Source organism: Myotis nattereri, assembly GCF_964212035.1.
Source record: "Myotis nattereri genome assembly, chromosome: 1".
In the NCBI taxonomy this organism is placed as follows: domain Eukaryota; kingdom Metazoa; phylum Chordata; class Mammalia; order Chiroptera; family Vespertilionidae; genus Myotis; species Myotis nattereri.
In genome coordinates this window covers 43,993,009-44,008,600 of record NC_138075.1, presented here as the reverse complement: position 1 = coordinate 44,008,600, position 15,592 = coordinate 43,993,009, and the positions used below count along the sequence as shown (strand labels likewise).

At 46.3% G+C, this 15,592-nt stretch overlaps 1 pseudogene across 1 annotated transcript; it reads left to right on the top strand.

The window, feature by feature from the left end:
• The first annotated feature begins 5,291 nt into the window (after positions 1–5,291).
• LOC308517217 (heterogeneous nuclear ribonucleoprotein A3-like) lies at positions 5,292–10,518 on the top strand (annotated as a pseudogene). Its single transcript has 4 exons — positions 5,292–5,307; positions 8,270–8,509; positions 8,935–9,027; positions 9,898–10,518. The product of its transcript is annotated as a heterogeneous nuclear ribonucleoprotein A3-like (transcript).
• Positions 10,519–15,592: the final 5,074 nt, after the last annotated feature.

Below are 15,592 nucleotides of genomic sequence, written 5' to 3'. Positions count from 1 at the left end.
AGCATCCTAGGCTCTAATCACTCCTTCTAGTTGTCCAGCTCATCCCCCCAGTACCACAAGTCCAATAACTGGATACAGGGGGACCTACAATTGATTGATCTTACCATCTTTTCTCTGTCCTTTGCTCCCTACCTTCCGCCTTCCTTCTGTGCCCAGTTTTAATGTCCTTGTCCACTGTCCAAGTCACTCCTGGGAACACACCCTGAACTCCCTGGTCTCCTTTCATCATTCTCATCTGATAAAGCTAAATTCCAGTAACGCCCATCTCTCTGCCCTATGTGACCTCTCATTCTTCTCTAGGCAGCCTTGGGTTCTTGTCCTGGCAGCCTCCAAGTTCCAAACAGCAGCCAGAGAATAAGACACACTGTGCAAGCACTTTTTGTGCTTCTACTTTGGTCATATTTGCTACGGTGCCATTGGCCAGAGCAAGTCACATGGCCAAGCCCTGCCTGCCTCAAAGGGTGGAGAAGTAGGCTCCACCTCTTGATGGAAGAAGTTGCAGTTACATTGCAAAGGGTCTCTTGTACAGGAATGGGAAAAATTTATGGCCATTTTTTTCCAGTTTGCCACAAACTTTAAACGGAAAGAAAGTAGATGGACCTTAAATTTTCACTTTTCAGGCAGCATCTTAGTTTCTGCAAATCTGACTACTCTTTTCCCAGCAATCTGGTTATTAGGAAAATAGGAAGAAGAGAGGCAACTTTGTCAAGTCATTAAATTCTCCAGAATTATGATAATCTGATCACCATACGTAACTAAAAAGACTACTTTTAAGATAAGCACCAAATACTTATTGAGTGCAATGTTTTACATGTGCTATAATATTTGTTCCCCATAATGACATTACAAGGTAGGTAGTCTAAAGCCCATTTAATAGATGAGGAAATAGAGACACATATTGACTATATACTAATTTAACAAAAAACTATAAAATTAATTTTATATATTAAACTCTATTAAGTCAGAGAGAAATGCTATGCAATATAATAGCATAGTAATGTTAAACCCTGGATTAGATTGTAAAATTCATAAATTTGTATACTACCACTTAATTTACTTTTTAATATTCAAAGAAAGATTTTTTTTATTAATCCTCACCTGAGGATATTTTTCCTATTGATTTTTAGAGAGAGTGGAAAGGAGAAAGAAATGGAGAGAGAGAGAGAGAGAGACATCGATGTGAGAGAGACACATTAATTGGTTGCCTTCTACATACGCCCCAACCAGGGCTGGGGATGAACCTGCAACCCAGGTACATGCCCTTGACCGAGAATCGAACCTGAAATCCTTCAGTGTGAGGGCCAGCGCTCTAACTGCTGAGCCACATCAGCCAGGGCCAAAGAAAGATTATTTTAAACTGTATTTTTGGATAGGTAGGACATTCACACAATTAAAAAGGTACAGCTCTGGGTGGTGTGGCTCAGTTGGGTGGGCATTGTCTAGTGCATGGAAAGGTTGCTGGTCGGGGCACATGCCCGGGTTTCAGGTTTCATTTCCGTTAGGGGGTGTGCAGGAAGCAGCCAATCCATATTCTGCTCTCACATCGATGTTTCTCTCCCTCTCCCTCTCCCTTTCCCTCTCCCTTCCTTACGTTCTATCCACTGAGCCACACCAGCTAGGGTTGAAACGGCTGTTATAAAGATTGTATAATATGATGGGAAAATGTTTATGACACAATGTTAATTTTTTCAAAAGCAGGAAATAAAACCAAACATTATAAGTAGTGCATATTACACATTTTGACTACAAATATATAGAAAACAAACCCCACATTTAGGAGTATAAGGTTTAGGCCCTGCCCACGGTAAACTCACAGTATGGAAAGGACAGGCAGCAAAAAGAGGCCAAAATAGGCAGGCCTCCACTTTTGTGAAAAGGGAGATTCAGGCGAAGTTGGTCTTGTTGAGTAAGAACCGAGACCACCCATATCAACATGACACACTCTCCCTGGAAATTCTTGCCCAGGAAGAGAAATAGATTAATTGTGTGCTTCAAGAAATTAATTTTTCCGAGTTTGGTCATCGGGGACAGGACAGACGACTGCTCCCCTATCAGAACCACAGGCTGCTCACATAGGCAATGAGCTCATTTACGTGACAAAGTTCATTTATCAAGATTTTCTTCAAGACCCTCACTTCTGTGTGTCTACAAATCCTAAACTGTCTTAAATGTCACAAACTGTGTCCAATCCCCATCATTTTTTTTTTTTTTTTTTTTTTTTTGCTTTGAAAAACCATCTTAAACCACTTGAGCTCAGATCCCAAAGTCCTATAAATAGCCTTTCTTGAAATCTCCCTTCTGAGTTACTAGCAAGTCCTGGTCCCCTTGCTGTCCTCCCGCACTGCAGTCAACATGTAACAGACCTGGACTGACTTTGCTTGTTCAACAGGTTTTTCTGGTGTTCTTTTTGGGGAGTTGGCAGTAGACAAGAGTTCTCACAAAATCTGTGCACTTGAATGAAAAAGCAACTGACATTTTCATAATCCTTTAACTACAATTTAGCCTTTCCTTCAATTAGGAACAAACCACAGTGGCTTTTTGGCCCGTAAAAACACAGGTATTTTCCGTCTGCATCAGAGCTGTTGCATATTCTCAAAATGGCATTTCTGCCCACCGCCGCTTTGAAAGGACTGTAGGGTCCGAACCGTGAAGGCTCTGAGGGCTTGCCCTACTTGCAAGCTAACAAGCCAGCTTGCCGCAGGTTCGTGGCCACGGAGCGAAGGCGTGGAACTCCTGGATCTCAGAGGAAAGACTTGGTTACAGCGAAAGTGGTAGCCAGTGTCAGAGTGTTTGTGCGGGTGCCCTGATCCCTAATTCCCACAGGCCAACACAAAGGGCCAGGCGAGGCGAGCACATGCGGTGGATTATGTTACAAGGGGGGAATTTAGGGCCAAGGGCCCTGTGCTTTTTAAGCAGTAAATGCAGCACGCAGCAGATAGGCTGGTCTGGTTGCCTAAGTGACGAGATACCGAAACTGCTCAGTATCACGTGATGGATAAGCCTTGCCGTCTGGCACACTCAGCAAGAATGTCCAGGACCCTGCCCCGTCAACATGTAGTGCTAGATCTTGTTATTGATGCATTGATAAAGGAGCAGATGCATTACCAGATCATCATTTTGTTTTTGTATTTTAATATGACTGCTTTATAATCCTATGTATTTTATTACATACGTATAAATACCTTATTCTGAGAAAGGGGTGGCAGGCTGCTTACGCAGACTGCCAAAGGGGACCATAGCACAAATAAGGTCAACAAGCTGAAGATTTAAAAAATATTTTCACCAACAAGTATTTTTAAAAATATATGTTTTACTGAATTTTTTACAGAGAGGAAGGGAGAGGAATAGAGAGTTAGAAACATCGATGAAAGCGAAACATCGATCAGCTGCCTCCTGCACATCTCCTACTGGGGATGTGCCCACAACCCAGGTACATGCCCTTGACCGGAATCGAACCTGGGACCCTTCAGTCCGCAGGCCGATGCCCCATCCACTGAGCCAAACTGGTTTCGGCAGCCTTAAATATTTTTTAATTGATTTCAGAGAGGAAGGGAGAGGGAGAGAGAGATAGGAACATCAATGAGAGAGAATCATTGATCTGCTGTGTCCTGCACACCCCCTACTGGGGATCGAGCCTGCAACCTGGGCATGTGCCCTTGCCTGGAATCAAACCCGGGCTGGCTCTATCCACTGAGCCAAACCAGCTAGGGTTTCACCAACAAGTGTGGATATAGAAAGAGAATTTTATACAACTCCATTTCTCAGGAAAACCTGTCCAGAGCGCTCCTTGTCTGGGAAGCAGAGTGGGAGGGGCCCTGGCAGGGAATCCCGGAGGCTGGAGTCTGCGTCTCAGTTGCGTGAGCCCCAGCTAGTTACTTAAACTCTTCGTGCCCAATTTCCTCCTCTGTAAGGTGAGACACCTGTTACCTAACTCACTGGCTCACAGGCTCAAAACAGAGTAAGAAGTACATTCGGGGGAGGAGGGGCAGTGTAAATGAATACATTTTCTGGAGAGTAATTCAGCTATATGTACTCAAAAAAATTCAAATCCTTCGTGCTAGTAATTCAATTCCCAGAAATTTATCATTAGACCATAATTAGATATAGAGACAAAAATATAAGTGAGAAGATGTTCATGGCAGTGTTATTTGTAATAGTAACATTTTTGCAACACCTTGAATGTCCAACAATTAGGGCATGGCTACAGAAATTGTGGCAACCTATGCTAATAAAGGCAGACTGTAACAAAAAGATTTTTACTGATTTCAGAGAGGAAGGGAGAGGGAGAAAGAGATAGAAACATCAATGATGAGAGAGAATCATTGATTGGCTGCCTCCTGCACGCCCTTTACTGGTGATCAGGCCCACAGAGGGGGCATGTGCCCTGACTGGGAATCAAATCCAGACCTCCTGGTTCACAGGTCGATGCTCAACCACCGAGCCACGCCGGTCGGGCAAAAAGCAGACTTTTTGAATTATTACAGTAGAATGACTGATAACATTAGAAAATGCTCATGATTTTATGTTAAGTGACCAAAAAAAGATAAAACTCTTTATGTCGTAAGCCTCCACTTTTGTTTAATGAACTATATACGTATGTGGACTTAGAAAAAAGACCAGTTGGACATTTACTGAAAATGTTATTGCTAGTGGTATATTTGAAAAATATAAATTTACATTAAAAAAATTTCCCAGTATTCCCCAATAAACACGGGCTACTTTGTAATAAGAGAATCAAATTATTTTAAAAAGCAACTCAAGATTAAGGCGATTTGTGTGAAAGCGCTTTGAAAATCATATTGTGCTACACAAATGTGAAATGTTACTCGTGTTCTTTTCCTGGGGCTTTAGACGCATAGCTGGATTCATGTGTAAATCAAGAAGTCTGACTGCCAGGAGGATCAGTTGGTCAGGGGGCAGCTGTGCACAGCTGTGTTCTGTGCAGCTCCTGCAGCGGCCATGCTCCCCCTGCTTGCTCCTGCTCCCCTCCCCCCACAGCTCAGCAGCTGTGAGACCCACCCAGCACCAACCTCTGTCTGTTTTTCTTCCTCTCCACCCACCACCCAGCCCGCCTTCCTCTGATACATGCTGTGCCTGTTGGTTCTTGTCTCCGCTGAATCACGCCTCAGAAATGGAAAATGCCTCCAGGCCAGAGCCTGTGTTGGAAGGCTGAGGCGCAGCTTTGATGTCCACAATGAGGGTTTCCCTGCAGAGTCCCGGCTAGAGGGCAGGTGTGGGTGGTGCCAAGTTTATGGGCTTCTGGGCTGTGGCCCTAATGAAATGCTAAAGCCATGGGGCCAGACACAAGTGAGGAAAAAGTCACCTGTTTGGTATGATTGGAGGGCATCCCGTGGCCTTGCTCACCCCAGTGACCTCTGGTGCTCACTCACTCCCCTCCACCCCTGGGATCTCCACCATTAGAGAGGGCTCCTGTTCAAATGTGCGCGGATCACCTGGGGCAGTAACGGAGCCTAATATCAGGACTGAGGCTCCGGGATAGTCCAGGGACCTAGTGAGATTCGCATCCCAACTCCACTGCTGCTTGGGCTCCTCACCTGTAAATGACGACCAAAAGCACTTATACGCTAAGCATCCGGCAAGCACAGTTCTAAGCGTCTTTCTCAGAGTAAGTCACTGGAATTACACAACATCCTCATTAAGCATGTGCTGTTAGCAGCACGTCCGTCTTACAGACGAGGCAACTGAGGCCCAGAGTGGCTAATGTTAGGTTAGGTGGCTCAGGAGGCGGCGCAAGAAACAGAGAGTCCAGTGAATCAGAAAAGAAAGGAAAGGAAAAGGTTTATTTCTGCGTCCCCGGGAGACCCACGTACCCAAGGACAGGGCACGTGGATTCACGCCAACAGGGAGGGGGGCGCTTTTTTTATACTGCGGTTGGGTGAGGGGCGGGGACATGAGCTGAGGAATGCTCTGCCGCAGGGGATGGGCGGGGGTGTTCAGAAAGAAGTCAGTATCTGTGTGGGGGTATGTGGATTCAGGGAGAAGAAGCCGGTATCTGTGTCTGGCACGTTGATCTGTGAGAAATTCCAGGGGGAGTCCATTATCTCGTCACATGTCTGCATGTATCCGATCCTGGGCTCTCTCCGACCTAACAGTTAATACTCTTGCTCAAGGTCTCACAGGGGCAGCACTAGGATGAACCCAGGCAGTGTGGCTCCAGAGTCTGTTTATACCAGGGGTCCTCAAACTTTTTAAACAGGGGGCCAGTTCACTGTCCCGCAGACCGCTGGAGGGCCGGACTATAGTTTTAAAAAAACTATGAACAAATTCCTATGCACACTGCACATATCTTATTTTGAAGTAAAAAAACAAAACGGAAACAAATACAATATTTGTATTTGCATGTGGCCCGCGGGCCGTAGTTTGAGGACCCCTGGTTTATACAATCATGTTAGAGAGCCTGTAAGATGGGACAACAACATTAACTGTTTTATTAGGGGCTGACTTTTGTGCCGGGTGCTGTGCTAAATGCTATACAGGAATTTCTCGTTTGTTCATCCCAGTGCCTGGATGAGGCATGGGCTATGATTACATGTTAACATGGACCTGGTAGGACAGTCCACTGCCCCCCTGTTGAGGGTTGGGCCTTTAGGAGGTTGCTACAGCCTAGAAGAGCTAAGTTGTGTCCACAGATAACTGTGACTCATGGTAGAATCAGCACTTAATGGTGCTGGAAGAGAGCTTAGAGATTATCTGGTTTAAACTCATTTTTACATCGGATGGCAGAACTGACTTGCTTTGTTTATTCCCGTAGGGTTTGGCGTATGACCTAGTGAGATAGTAACAGCAATAACCAACACTCACTGAGTTGCTTGCTCCGTGTGTGTGTGTGTGTGTGTGTGTGTGTGTGTGTATCTCATTCAACCCTCACAACAACTAGGTAGGAGAGGCGCTATTATCATCTCCATTTCACAGATGAGGAGATAGAGGCGGAGAACTTAAATAAACAACTCGCTGAGTTATGCAGCTGGCAAGCAAGTGGTGGAGCAGATGCTGGCAGCGGGATCCCAAAGCTCAGGTGCTCCCTGTCTTCCCAGGTGTAGAAGGTGGTTAAGAAGCCGAGGAGGAGGAGGCTGGAATAGGGGTCACGAAGTGCTTTGTAGACTTTAAAGTGCCGTGCAGACGGGAGTTATTACCAGAGGAGGTAAGGGCCCCATGAGAGGTGTAAAGTGGTGTAGAGCTCAGGGCAAAATCAAGGAAGACCTCTAGGATGAGGTGTCATTTGCTTTGGAGTGGGACCTGCATTCCTGGGTAGGAATGAGGAATGCCTGGAGTGTGTGAGGAGGAGGGGGAGGAGTGGGGAAGGGTTTCCTAGCCCTTCCCCATTAGCACAGGATGGCTGGTTCAGATGAGCTAATTGGCACCCTGGCCTAGGTGCAGTGACCAGGACCATAGAAAGCAGGGGGCCTCCAGACAAGAACCTAGCTACAGAAAGCAGGTTGGGTGACAAGAGAAAAATGCTGAGATGTTCTAAATTACATTCCAGGAGGCGGGAGAGTGAGAGACAGAGAGCAGTCAGCCCGTTAATGGTTGGGAACCCGCTGACAAAAGACTGCCCACACGTCTGAGTATTTGTCGGAACTTTGAATTAACTTCCAGGTGGCTATGTCCACGATAACCTGAAAGACAATGGCCTGGTGCCACTGAACCCCAGGAGCCTCCACGTACTTACACCTGAATTTTCTAGACTATTGCCCATGACCAATACTAAGAAGCAAACCCTTCTTCCTTAGGACGCTTCATCTCTCCTGGAACTGGCTCCCCTCCTCTGTAGCCAATGTAAACTCTTCCAAACATCATTCTTCCCCCCCAACAAGCCGTGGCCAGCTTCAGGACAGCGGACATGTTGCCTTTTCCACCTAGCGCTGCTGTGGGTGGTTCAGGCTTCATGCCCCAGGACCTGGTCCTTTTTATGGCCCAATAAACCCTTTCTTTCTTTTTTTATAAATATACTTTATTGATTTTTTTTACAGAGAGGAAGGGAGAGGAATAGAGAGTTAGAAACATCAATGAGAGAGAATCATTGATCAGCTGCCTCCGGCACACCCCCTACTGGGGATGTGCCCGCAACCAAGGTATATGCCCTTGACTGGAATCGAACCTGGGACCCTTGAGTCCGCAGGCTGATGCTCAATCCACTGAGCCAAACCGGTTAGGGCTAAACCCTTTCTTTTAAAAAGGCTTTTAGGCCCCAGCCTGATTCCAGCTGTGGCAGAGGCCACTGGGAGAGGGGCGGTGGGGAGGGGGTAAGGGAGGGAGGGCCGTGATCCTTAGGAACCAGAGCAATTGAGAAAGCTGTTTATTGGTGCTCTGAGCTTTGAAACTACAGATGACAGTTTGAGAGAACGTTTTGAGAAATGGGGCACACTCACAGGTTGTGTGGTATTGAGAGAACCCCAAACAAAACATTCCGGGGCTTTGGTTTTGTGACTTACTCTTGTGTTGAAGAGGTGGGTGAAGCAATGTGTGCCCAACCACACAAGGTGGACATGTTATGCCCAGATTTCAAGATCCCCAAAAACCACACCAGGAGCCATTCCGATGCAAAAGCAGAGGGTCCTGTATTGAGCTAGCTAACTCGACCCTGCCTCCTGGCCGACGCAGCGACCAGAGGCAGACCCACTGTGGGAAAAACAGGGTTTTAATAGGGGGTGGAGTGAGGGGAGGGGAGCTGACTGTGGGCCCTGCCGATTGGCCAGGCGCCAGTCAGGTCTTCTTACACAGGATGTGGTCATCTCTACGGCTCGCACGTCCCTTGATTGTCATTGGTTAGTTTAAAGAAATCCCGGGCGTGGCCAGCAGGGGCCTGGGCTTCCGGGAAGAAGGTACTCTCCTGAGCACATGCGGCTGCCCCAACATGGAGGGTACGGGGCAAGATGGAGGGCATAGCCCTCGCCCTTTCAGATGTGCGAGTAGTGGAACCGAGAGAGCTGTTTCTAGAGGGGATTCTGTAAAGCCTGGTGCCCACCTATCAGTGAAGAAAGTTTTTGTTGTTGATACTAAAGTAGTGTGGACGAGAGGGGCCACATGCTAACCTGACTAGTTCAGGGAAGGCCTGCTTGGCAGTTGTGCAAACTCAAAGACCTAAAATAATCACAAAGGATGGTCTGAAAATGAAATATTTAACTACAAGCAGGTTATAGTGGGTAGTCATGTCCCAGGCCAGTATTTTCCCTGACAAAGATCAACTTCATCTTTACTGAGCCTATTGTCCTTTTGCAGCTAAGATAACATACCTGTGAAATGTCTGGGTAACTTGTAACTTCCCCTTTTCAGGACTCCTCAGGACACAACAAATGGCACCACAGCATTCCCTCATTGTTATTGTTATCATGCTAATCGCAACTGTTAACTATCCTGTATTCAAAAGAAGCATTGTGCATCATTTCACTTTTTATTCAATCCCGGAGGTTTCCCTGCTTTGCTTTCTCCCACCTCCCTAACCTACTACCAATGAATTTCATGTAACCCACTTGCGTATTTTCCTTTTGATGGTAATTTATAAAAACAAGGTATAGCCCTGACCGGTTTGGCTCAGTGGATAGAGCCTCGGCCTGCAGACTGAAGGGTCCCAGGTTTGATTCCGGTCAAGGGCAATGTACCTTGGTTGCGGGCACATCCCCAGTGGGAGTGTGCAGGAGGCAGCTGATCGATGTTTCTCTCTCATCAATATTTCTAACTCTCTATCCCTCTCCCTTCCTCTCTGTAAAAATCAATAAAATATATATTTAAAAAACACACACAAAAACAAGGTATGAACTGGCCATTCTCCAGAGCATTATCCCAATCCGTTGAGATTCTGCTTCCCTGCAATTGTTGATGGGTCGGCTCAAATAAAAATTCCTTACAGGTTTGACTGGTTTTCACGTTAACATTACATACAGAAGAATATAATTTGAGAGACTACTTTGAAAAGTATGGCAAGATGGAAGACACAGAGGTTATGGAAGACTGGCAGAATGGGCAAAACAAGCGGATTTGCTTTTGTTACTTTTGTTATCATGATATAGTTGATACAATTGTTCAGAAATACCACAGTACTCATGGACATAATTGTGAAGAGATGAAGGCCCTTTCTAAACAAGAAATGGAGTCTGCTGGATGGATGGCAAAGAGGCTGTGGAGGTGGATCTGGCCACTTCATAGGTCATGGGGGAAACTTTGGTGGAAGAGGTGGTGGAGGTGGCAGCAGAGGTAGTTAAGGGGGAGGTGATGGTGGCAAATATGGCGGTGGTCCTGGTTGTAGCAGTAGAGGAGGCGGAGGTGGTGGTGGTAGACCAGGATATGGAAACCAAGGTGGTGGATGGGGTGGCAGTGGTGGAGGATAGGATGGGTACAGTGAAGGGGGAGATCTTGGTGGTAACGACGGTGGTGGTGGTGGGAGCTATAATTTGGAAAATTACAGTGGACAACATGAAGGGGAACAGTTTTGGTGGAAGCAGCTCTGGCAGCCCCTGTGGTGGTGGTGGAAGTGGTAGATATGGTAGCAGAAGGTTCTAAAAACTCAGCGGAAAAGGGCTACAGTTCTTAGCAAGAGAGGGAGTGAGGAGTTGTCAGGAAAGCTCCAGGTTGCTTTGAGACAGTCGTCCCAAATGCACTAGAGGAACTGTAGGAATCTGCCAGGGGAGGAACAATGATCCATAGTCAGAAAAGTGATTGCAGCTTAAACAGGAACCCTTCTTGTTCAGGACTGTCAGAGCCACGGTTTGCAAAACGTGCAGCTGTTGATTAATGCAATGTCATGTCAATTAGATGTATATCCCTGAGGTCTTTTTTCGGTGGTAGCTTTTCTTTTTCCTTTCATTACATCAGGTACACTGCCCTGTAAATTGTGGTAGTGATACCAGCAATAAAAAATTGAGGAATTTTTAACTTTTCAATATTTGTGTAGTTCACTTTTTCTACATTTTAGTAAACTTTAACAAAATGCAGTTTTGAAGGTGTTTCCTTGTGAGTTAAGAAGATCAGTGCTGCCGAAAGCGGTTTGGCTCAGTGGATAGAGTGTCGGCCTGCGGACTGAGAGGTCCCAGGTTCGATTCCGGTCAAGGGCATGTACCTGGGTTGCGGGCACATCCCCAGTAGGAGATGTGCAGGAGGCAGCTGATCGATGATTCTCTCTCATCGATGTTTCTAACTCTCTATCTCTCTCCCTTCCTCTCTGTAAAAAAATCAATAAAATATATAATTTTTTTTTTGAAAAAAAGAAGATCAGTGCTAATCACTATTTTAGATAAATAGAATTGGGTATTTAAATTAGCATATTTTTGTGACTTTAATGACATTAAGATTTAGACTTCAAATGAAAAATCTCAAAATAAAAATAAAATAAAGAGGCTTTTAGCTGTGGAAGTTAAGGTTTTTTGTTTAAAAGGGGATAAAGAGAGACCGGGTGGGAGTCAGACAGCCTGATCCAAATCCTGGTGCTCTATCACACTCTAGTTCAGTGATGGTGAACCTATGACACACGTGTCAGAGGTGACACACGAACTCATTTTTTTGGTTGATTTTTCTTTGTTAAATGGCATTTAAATATATAAAATAAATATCAAAAATATAAATATTTTACTATGGTTGCAAAGATCAAAAAATTTCTATATGTGACACGGCACCAGAGTTAAGTTAGGGTTTTTCAAAATGCTGACACGCCGAGCTCAAAAGGTTCGCCATCACTGGTCTAGTTCCCAGGCCATGAGCAAACCATATAACATCTATACTCATTTTTCTCATCTGAGGAATGGGGATTGCTAATGCTGGTATGTCGTTCAGAGGTTTGTGCGAATTTACACACTAATCTGTGTATAGTGTTTACTATAATGTCTGGCATACAGTAAGCACTCAGTAAGAGCCAGCTATTGTTATTCTGTTATCATCCCAGGGTACTTGACTGTACCAAGATTCAGGGAGGAGTGGGTTGAGAAGAAATTAGACAACACTGACTTTCTGCTCCCCTCCTACACCTTAGGTTTTGTTTTTGACAATCATTAGATCTGCTTTTCAGGGAGAGGTGAGGATTGGGAGGAAGAGGAAGGAGATAAGGCCAATGGGCCACCAGATCTCTGAAACTGGGCTAATAGAGACTGGTCATCAGTGGTGTCTTGGTTGTTACATTCTGTGCCGAGCTGGCACAGCCATGGCATACTCAGCCCCACGTTGGGTGCCATATGTGCCGAGCCAGCTCAGCCAGATTTGGTGAGCCTGAGAGGGGGCGGTGAAGGATTGAGAAAAGACAGACAAGAGAAGAAAGCTGGGTCTGGGTGGGACGCTGTCCTCTCTGATGGAGAGCTAGCGACAGCACCATCGACTACAAGCCGTGTGTTTATTTTATAGCCAGATTCCACGAGGCAAAGTAAGGGCATGGTCAAGATGTTTCCAACATTCTCGTGTGTTGTGTGTTTCGAATCTACTCAATTACATGCACCTGAACTCTATCAAGCCCATATCACTCAGCCACGTGGGACCACACGTTCAGAACATAGGTTATAACTATAGCCTTTGGCTATAATTGTGCTGGGAGGGCTTTGCCCTCTAAGCTAGGACTTGCACATGGCTTTGCCATGAGAGGACTGTGCTGTCTCATAAGTCCGAGGCTTGAATCTGTCCAAACGCTGTGGCCACTCTCCACAACACTCATTGCTTTCTGACATCTTCCTTCTGTAGCTCTGTTGTAATTTCTGAGTTCTTGTTGGTTAGCCTCCTGAGCCCATTGCATACTGTAGATTTAATCTCCATTCTCAGAGGCAGACACATCCCTGCAGGTTAATGTTGCAACAGAAGGATGCCTTCTTCCCAGGAGCAAGCTGGGTTGAGGAGCTTGCATGTTGCCATTATATCAGCCCTGCAAGGAACATAGTTACTAATTTCATTGTACAGAGGGAGAAACTTGCCCAAGGCCACAGATAGGCCATAGAAAAGGGAGTTCAACCCCCAAATGTTCAACAGCAGGGGTCATTCTCTTCCACTAAAGTATGTGGGAGGGGTATAGGACTAAAACAAGTATCTTTCTGGTGCTCAAAAACGACATGTTGCATGCATTTTGCATAATATCTGAGAAATTCTGTTGACTCAGAGCTGTAAGGCTGGGCCTACCTGGCTTGGAAAAAGGAATATTCCATGGAAGTTCCAACTAATTCTGCTGGACCTCCCAATTCCCAGGAAGCAAAGCACTGCAGGTTGGTTCTGTCTTTGGTCCAGGTGGAAGGCTGCAGTTTTTGTCATCAGCAAATCAACCTCCAGCAGTTATAGTTCACTATTGCTCATTTGCTTAGTAGCTTTCGGTCAAGGGGGAGGGAACTAGGTCAGAAGCACAAGGAACTATTTCTGGGCTTTGGCCTTTGGGAAGCAGCCTTATCCTGTTTACATATTCTCTTCAGATTTGCACAATCTGACCACAGATATGTTGCCTGCCAAGCCCAGGTAAATACAGGCAGCCAAGTACTCTCCAATCAGCCAATGCTATTGGACAACCAAAGGACCTCGGAATTCTATACTGTACTACGCAGCTGTGATAACTATAGCAGAAAAGAGCAACTCAAGGCTCCTGACCTTGGGCTGCTGGAGCAGAAGTGTATTCCTACCTGGTGGTGGCCACACAGTGCAAGCTCTGAGCCCTTCTCTGGCACGACTCTGGGTCCAGTTACCCCTCCTGGCACCTACCCTGTTACACCCTGAGTTGAGGTGTCAGCACTAGGATGAACCCTAATTTACCTTACAAGGGTGAGAGGAGGAAGAAGGAAGTCTCTTATTCAGCAATGAATAGCTGGATGAATCGGGTATCCTTCAGAAAACAAAACTGAAGGGAAAAAGGTGCCCATGTTTGGATCACCTTCTTCAAAGAGGTGAAAAAAGACTGATGCAGGGCAAAAGGTTCTGTGTGTGTGTGTGTGTGTGTGTGTGTGTGTGTGTGTAGGAGCAGGTGGGGGGGTGGAGAAAGAGAGACAGAGTGAGGGAGGTAGAGGAAGAGGGAAATGATGATTCGGGAGAGGGAGAGATAAGTGAGGGAAGAGGAGGCCTGGGTGCTCTACAGAGCCACGGAAGGGCATCATTTGGGACACAGCTCTCGGATCACTCATCTGAGGTGTCACTGCCAAGTCCCCAGCAGCCAAAAAGCCTGGGTCAGCCTGTCCAGAACTGGATCTTCTTCTAATCCCGAAGCCCCAGAATGAAACCATCCACTTTCCACCTCTTTTCCACCAGCTATTTCAGAGACTCCCATCTCATATTCTGCCCTCATTCCCAACATTATTTTTGTTTAATATGGTAAGGGGGTGAGGGGACAATGTTGGGAATGAGAGGAAGGGAATGGCAAATAGGTAGCGTCATGCTGCAGAATGGAGGAAAGACTTTGAGAAGTGGTCCAAACTCCCACCAATAGCTCTGCAACTGAGGTGAGGCTTTTCCCAGCTAGGACTGGACTGGTTGGGTTCAAATAAAATAATGCATATAAACTTGTTGAGCCTAGCCCTGTCCCTTGGGACCAAATAAATATATTTTTTCTTTCTCTGTGGTAGATATTGCCCTTGGGTCGGGGATGAAGGAGGTGAGGGTGTGGGGGGAAGCGGAAGTAACTTCTATATTGAACGTGTACTTTCAATACACGTTCAGTATAGCCCCAGGAGCATCACCACGGCCACTCCTACCATCCTAGTCCGAGACCTTTTCTCCTCAAGAGACTTCCTGCTTCTACCCTTGCCTCCCAGAGTTGACTCTCCACACAGCAGCCAGAGTGATCTTTATAAAAACATAAATTGCATCTTGCCACTCTCCTGTTTAAAACTCTTCAAATGCCCCCATCACACTTTAAAAAATATATTTTTATTGACTTCAAAGAGGAAGGGAGAGGGAGAGAGAGAAACATCAATGATGAGAGAGAATCATTGGTCGGCTGCCTCCTGCACACCCCACACTGGGGTTGGAGCCCGCCACTCTGCATGTGCCCTGACTGGGAATCAAACTGTGAGCTCCTGGTTCATAGGTCCACGCTTAACCACTGCGCCACACCGGCCGGGTCCCCAACACACTTTGAAGAGTAGAATTTAAATACTTCCCCATAGGTTATTAGGCCCCAACATGATGGCCTCTGCTGACTTTATCTCCCACGGCCGCCTTTGCTGCAGTTGCACTGAACCTTTGCTTCTAAGCGCATCAAGACCGTTGTTGGGCCTCAGGGCTCTGCACCTGCGATTCCCTCTGCCTGGAATTCCCTCTGTTCTAGGCACCTGTCCCGGAGGTCCTGACTCACCACCTACGAGAAATGAGCCCCGCCCCGTCGCTGCATTCCATGGGCTTCATAGCAGATGGTCATGATCCGCAGCCAGTCTTGTCTGTCATTTGTGTACTTGCTTACTGTCTGTTTCACCCGCACAGCCCTGACGGGAAGGCGCTGCATCTATCTACTCCATCGCGGAATCTCTAGGCTAAGCAGAGCCTGGCACATAGTAGATCTCCAGCAGTTGTTGCATAAATGATCTTTTCAAATCCTGCATCTTGTGACGTATGCGCAAAAGGGAGCTCAGGCTCAGGACAGAGCTCTGCTCCGTCTGAACACGCGGCCACCTTCCTTCCCAGGACGCGCCAG